At 47.7% G+C, this 6940-nt stretch overlaps 1 long non-coding RNA gene across 1 annotated transcript; it reads right to left on the bottom strand.

Annotated features, from left to right (window-relative positions):
• Positions 1–921: 921 nt before the first annotated feature.
• Positions 922–6663, bottom strand: LOC129832446 (uncharacterized). Its single transcript, XR_008755947.1, has 3 exons — positions 1431–6663; positions 1108–1213; positions 922–1002 (listed from the first exon to the last, which is right to left on the bottom strand). It is a non-coding gene; the product is annotated as an uncharacterized LOC129832446 (long non-coding RNA).
• Positions 6664–6940: the final 277 nt, after the last annotated feature.

Here is a 6940-nt window from a genome sequence, read left to right on the forward strand (position 1 = left end):
GGTAACTGGGTTACAGGGCTCAGCCAAAATCAAAGAGAAAATCATTATATTGATGTGCACTTCCAGTAAGTAGAATATGTTCCCGACTTAAGTTAGAAATGGCTGTAATACCATGTGTTCGTATTGATGCCCACTGAGTTTGAAGGCATACACCCCAGGTTGAGTGAAGACCATGGAAAAGAGTGTTGGGGAGTCCTGGCCAGTGTCAGGTCCTCAGCCAACAGCCTCAAAAGACCCCAGTCAAAGTCACGGTTGGTATTGTACAGGTTTTCTCTGGACAACAAGACAGGAAGCTTGAAACTCAGTAGCAAAAAAAGGATAAAGAAAATACAGATCATAGACAGATAGACACACAAAGGCCGAAATAATTGTTGCAAATAGTGTGTTTTCCATACTGCATTTGATTTGCAACAGCACCCTGTCCCGGATGAAGAGTTTTGACACTTTATAAAGAAATCGTCAAGTCCTATGCAAATAAAAAACACATTTCTGAGAACGCAGTGTAGAAAATCCACTATCAGGACCACAGTCTGATTGACTTACACATCATACTAAGGGTAGTGTTGTCTGGTGACAGTGAAGAGCAGTGTGTCCCCTAGGTGGGACAGGCAGTAGGGTTCAGAATCCCCACAGAGCTGGAGCTGATGGTTCCTCCCCAGATGGTGTTTCTGCTGGACCAATCAGACCCAGACCAGCCCCTCCTTCCTCTCTGATACCAAAGTCACCTGGTAGCAAATAGCAATGGAGGGATGGATGAATATGAATGAACAACTTAACAAACCAACAAAGAAACAAATGGAGGAATGGATGGATTAATTGAATTCATGAATTCATCACAGAGATAATATTTTATCAGTAACCGTGTGTGGACAGTAAAATTATAATAACATGTAGGTTTTGTATCATTATCTGACGATAGGTCACCTGTTGAGTTGCTTTTCTCTGGACATAACTTCTGAATCTCCGCTGGGACGTCATTGAGGAGACCAAGGTACTCTGCATCTTTAAAAAAGCAGACACACACAAAGACAGTCATTGTTGTTATTGGTCCTACTATGGGTTAAGGGCCTACTGTTACTGGGCCCACGCTGTATCCGAGGAGCTCACCACTTGCCTGCACTGTGTACACAGGAAGGGAGACATTGTGGCGACCGTCACACTGCAAGGTCCCCTGGGAGTCCAAGCGTTTGATCACACTCCCTTAAACGTTCACCTGTTAGAGAAAACACTGGGCCGTTTACTGATAAACATGTCAGGGTATGCGGCTGTCTATGATATCCAAATATATGATATCCAAGTTTTTCATTGCATCTTCTGTACAATATAGAGAGACAAATAAACGTGTGTGTGTGTTTGCATAGTGCCTTGTGTGAGTATGTGTGTACAATGTGTTTGCCATACAACTCTTTCCTTAAGTTATCATGGCTTACCTGGCCTTCAAAGTTGCTATAGACCAGCTGCAAGTCTACAGCAGCACACACTAAATGCAGTGCCAACTGGGCCTGCTCCTACACCAGCCCCCACACACCGCTCTCTCTGGGGGTTCCCTGCACAGACACAGGCCCAGAGCTCCATCAAAGCCCTGGTAGTCCCCTGAATGAGACACGCCTGGGAGAGAAAGAGAGGAACACTTGGGATCTGTTGACCCACAGACTAAAGGAAAGGGCTGGGACTGAGCGGCAGCCAGTCAAGGGAAAAAGGTTTCACATTAAGTTGTACTCGTTGATGTATATAAACCCTGGATTGCTGATGCTATGTATTGGCCAATGATGGAATAATAGAATAAACGTGGCAAAAACAAATGCAGACATTAATAAATGCATTTCGATAGCTTCCAAAATATTTTTTGCAATGGTGGGGGAGTGCCCAGATGGAGGCGCGAAAGCTTCAAAACAGCGCCCCCCTGTCAGTCACCTAGTGCAGGAGTTCCCTAACGTTTTCACTCAGACCCACCTTCCAGCATTGGGGAACATCGCGCGTCCCCACTGCGCTCGCACGCCACGTCTATTTCTATGGGCACAAGCACTGTTCATGACACAAACTGTTCACACCCCTCTTGTTGGTGGAGAGAACATTTTGCAGGTTTAAACAGTTCTATAAATGGTGCCATGTCTGTATGTGTATTCATGTGATATTTGAGTGACTCAAGCATTACAACAAAATCTATGGGCAATAAAACCTAACTAAAAACCATTCGCTGACATGGGCTTGTTGATCTGGACATTTCTGACAAGTTATACATCGATCTCTAAGGTATGCAATGACTGACATAACAAAAGATAAACAGATGATGCACTAAAAAATGTCAAAATTGCACCTTGTGCGTTCTACTATTACAACTTTTAGGTGTAAGTTAAAAGCCGGATTGCGTTCCTTGAAAAAAAAAAAGCCCCCTCGTGACTTATCTAGTGTATATATACATTATTGGTTGGACAAGTACAGAGTAGACATCCATGTTTCTACAGTTCCATCTGTACATTGTCTGTGATTGTAGACATAATAGAATCTATCAATGGAAACAGTTCCCATGGTTTTTGTATGCATGTCATGGTAAAGCAAATTGTATTATCAAAAAAGTATTATTAACACACCTGTACTGCACACAGGTAGAGTTTGTGTGTGTCTGTGTGTGTGTGTGTGTGTGTGCCCATCGCTGGCACTGCCCATCGCTGGCCTACATTGGCGCATGCACACACACACACACCCACACGCACAAACACACAAACACACAATCACCAACACACTCATACGCCCACACACACACACACACACAAACACAGACACAAACACCAACACACACATACACACATACCAACACACACACAAACACACATACACACACATGTACACATATAGACATTAGATTTTTTGCACTAACTATTTTGACTCTAAGCACACACACTGGACTCTCCCCCACACTCACACAAACTAACACTGGCACTCCAACACATACACACACACACACAGACACTCACTCACACAAAACATATACAGGCACACGGGCATACTGTCACCACACACACTCATCACATATGTTGCATCTACTGTTTATTATCTGTCCTGTTGCCTAGTCACTTTACCTCTACCATATATAGTACCAGTCAAAAGTTTGGACACACCTACTCATTTAAGAGGTTTGTAGAATAATAGTGAAGACATCAAAAATATGAAACAACACATATGGAATAATGTAGTAAGCAAAAAAGTGTTAAACAAATCTAAACGTATTTTATATTTGAGATTCTTCAAAAAAGCCACCCTTTGCCTTGATGACAGCTTTGCACACTCTTGGCATTCTCTCAACCAGCTTTATGAGGTAGACATCTGGAATGCATTTCAATTACAGTTTTTTTTCAATTGCTAACATGCATTGGTCAAAACTGAAGTCACATTGTCAAAACTCTTCACACAGTCAGCAAAGCAGAAGTGTATGTGGACCAAACTGTGAATCATTTTTCATTGCTTTCACACAGAATGCATTCAATGACCGCATTCTCCGAAATCCATGAACTCTTTTTTCTCATTCATACTCCACCACCTGCAAAACTATATATTTGCAGCACGTTTTCAAATGCTAACACACTGTTTCCAAAACTGTTAAAAACACATTAAAAACTGAATGATGGCAGATGTCGTGCATTTATGCAGTAACCAGATTGAAACATATAGAAAATCTCAGCAGAATATTTAATCATTCCAAACACAGCTGATTGCCATTTCAGCTAAAAGCCTACTCAGTGTCCTGTTTTTAGTCTCGTTACCAAACAGACAAAAGAGGACGGCTTCGGAATGATTTAGTTTGGAAACATGGATCAAGGAAGACAGGTTGCTGGGGAAAGAAGAGTGGCAGGGAGAGGCAGAATGCGTGTAGGACAAAGGAGAGGAACACCAAGAGCGGTGGTCTCTGATGAGATAAGTGACACAATTATTGACCATGGTGTAAACCATGGTCTCTCTTTGAGAGAGGCCGGTTTAAGGGTGCAACCAAATCTGCAGCATTCAACAGTTTTATCAATAGTACACATTTTCCGGCAAAACAACAGGTTTTCTGATAATTGATCATGATAATTGAACTACATATTACAGTACAATACAGTATGTTCAGAACTACTTCAAGGTCTTAGAGCGAGTGACGTCACCGATTGAAACGCTATTAGCGCGCACCCTGCTAACTAGCTAGCCATTTCACATCGGTTACACTCACCCCCCTTTTGACCTCCTCCTTTTCCGCAGCAACAGCATCAATGTAGTTAGCGGTGGTGCGCGCCAATAGCGTTTCAAGTTGACTTGGACCAACATACAGACACACACAGCATCAATGTAACAGCATAGCTTCCGTCCCTCTCCTCGCCCCTACCTGGACTCGAACCAGGGACCCTCTGCACACATCCACAACTGACACCCACGAAACATCGTTACCCATCGCGCCACAAAATCCGCGGCCCTTGCAGAGCAAGGGGAACAACTACTTCAAGGTTTCAGAGCGAGTGACGTCACCGATTGAAACGCTATTGGCGCGCACCACCGCTAACTAGCTAGCCATTTCACATCGGTTACACATGTACTGACATTTTGAAATATATTGATTGTTTTGTGTTTTTCAGTAGGATCCAAAGGTTGCCTCCCACAGGAGGGAGAGGCAGAATATTATCAGATGCTCAGGAAATTGGGTAGGTAACAACATCTCCACCCCGCTGATCCTCAACACTGGGGCCCCACAAGGGTGCGTTCTGAGCCCTCCCCTGTACTCCCTGTTCACCCACGACTGTGTGGCCATGCACGCCTCCAACTCAATCATCAAGTTTGCGGACGACACTACAGTGGTAGGCTTGATTACCAACAACGACAAGACGGCCTACAAGGAGGAGGTGAGGGCCCTCGGAGTGTGGTGTCAGGAAAATAACCTTGCACTCAACGTCAACAAAACAAAGGAGATGATTGTGGACTTCAGGAAACAGCAGAGGGAGCACCCCCCAATCCACATCGACGGGACAGTAGTGGAGAGGGTAGTAAGTTTTAAGTTCCTCGGCGTACACATCACGGACAAACTGAATTGGTCCACCCACACAGACAGCGTTCTGAGTCTGAAGAAATTCGGCTTGTCACCAAAAGCACTCACAAACTTCTACAGATGCACAATCGAGAGCATCTGTAACGGTCCTGACCTGTTTTATGTTGTTTTTGTATGTGTTTATGGTCAGGGCGTGAGTTTTGGGTGGGCAGTCTATGTTTTCTGTTTCTATGTTGGTTTTGGTTGCCTGGTATGGCTCTTAATTAGAGGCAGGTGTTTTGCGTTCTCCTCTAATTAAGAGTCATATTTAGGTAGGGTGTTCTCACTGTTTGTTTGTGGGTGATTGTCTCCTGTGTCGTCGAATGTATGTACCATACGGGACTGTTTGGCTGTTCGTTTATTTTGATGTCGTCTGTTTCCTGTCCGTGAGTTTACGTTTAGTTATGTAAGTTTATGTTCAGGTTTCGTCAACGTCGTTTTCTTGTTTTTGTATATTCGAAAGTGTTTTGTTTCGTGTTGCCGTCGTTAATAATAAAAAGATGGCTTATTTCCCGAATGCTGCATTTTGGTCTGATGATCCTTCTCTCCTCTCCTCGTCCGAGGATGAAGAGAGAGACAGCCCTTACAGAATCACCCACCACGCTAAGACCAAGCGGCAAGGGAATGCTCAACAGAGCAACAAGGACTCCTGGACTTGGGAGGAGATCCTGGATGGTAGAGGACCTTGGGCTCAGCCAGGGGAATATCGCCGTCCCAAGGAGGAGTTGGGAGCAGCGAAGGCTGAGAGGCGCTGGTATGAGGAGGCAGCGCGGCGACGCGGTTGGGAGCCCGTGAGTCAGACCCAAAAATTTCTTGGGGGGGGGGGGGCACACGAGGAGTGTGGCAAAGCCGGGTAGGATACCCGAGCCAACTCTCCGTGCTTACCGTGGAGGTAGAAGGCGTCGTACTGGTAAGACACCGTGTTATGCGGTAAAGCGCACGGTGTCCCCAGTACGCGTGCTTAGCCCAGTGCGGGCTATTCCACCTTGCCGCACTGGGAGGGCTAGGTTGGGCATCGAGCCGGATGTCATGAAGCCGGCCCAACGTATCTGGCCTCCAGTACGTCTCCTCGGGCCGGCGTACATGGCACCAGCCTTACAGGTGGTGTCCCCGGTTCGCCTGCATAGCCCAGTGCGGGCTATTCCACCTCGCCACACTGGCAGGGCTACGGGGACCATTCAACCTGGTAGGGTTGGGGAGGCTCGGTGCTCAAGAGCACGTGTCCTCCTTCACGGTCCGGTAGACCCGGTGCCACCTCCATGTACCAGTCCTCCGGTGGCAGCCCCCCGTACCAGGCTGTCTCTCCGGGTTCTCTCTCCAGCTGTTTCCTCCTCTCCAGCGCAGCCAGTGCCTAGACCACGCACCAGGCTGTCTCTCCTTCTCCTTCCTACAGAGCCGTCCTGCCATGACCAGCCAGAGCCGTCCTGAAATGACCAGCCAGAGCCGTCCTGCCATGACCAGCCAGAGCCGTCCTGCCATGACCAGCCAGAGCCGTCCTGCCATGACCAGCCAGAGCCGTCCTGCCATGACCAGCCAGAGCCGTCCTGCCATGACCAGCCAGAGCCGTCCTGCCATGACCAGCCAGAGCCGTCCTGCTATGACCTGCCAGAGCCGTCCTGCTATGACCTGCCAGAGCCGTCCAGCCAGGACCTGCCAGAGCCGTCCAGCCAGGACCTGCCAGAGCCGTCCAGGCAGGGCCTGCCAGAGCCGTCCAGCCGGGACCTGCCAGAGCCGTCCAGCCGGGACCTGCCAGAGCCGTCCAGCCGGGACCTGCCAGAGCCGTCCAGCCGGGACCTGCCAGAGCCGTCCAGCCGGGACCTGCCAGAGCCGTCCAGCCGGGACCTGCCAGAGCCGTCCAGCCGGGACCTGCCAGAGCCGTCCAGCCGGGAC

Source organism: Salvelinus fontinalis, chromosome 33 (assembly GCF_029448725.1).
Source record: "Salvelinus fontinalis isolate EN_2023a chromosome 33, ASM2944872v1, whole genome shotgun sequence".
NCBI lineage: Eukaryota > Metazoa > Chordata > Actinopteri > Salmoniformes > Salmonidae > Salvelinus > Salvelinus fontinalis.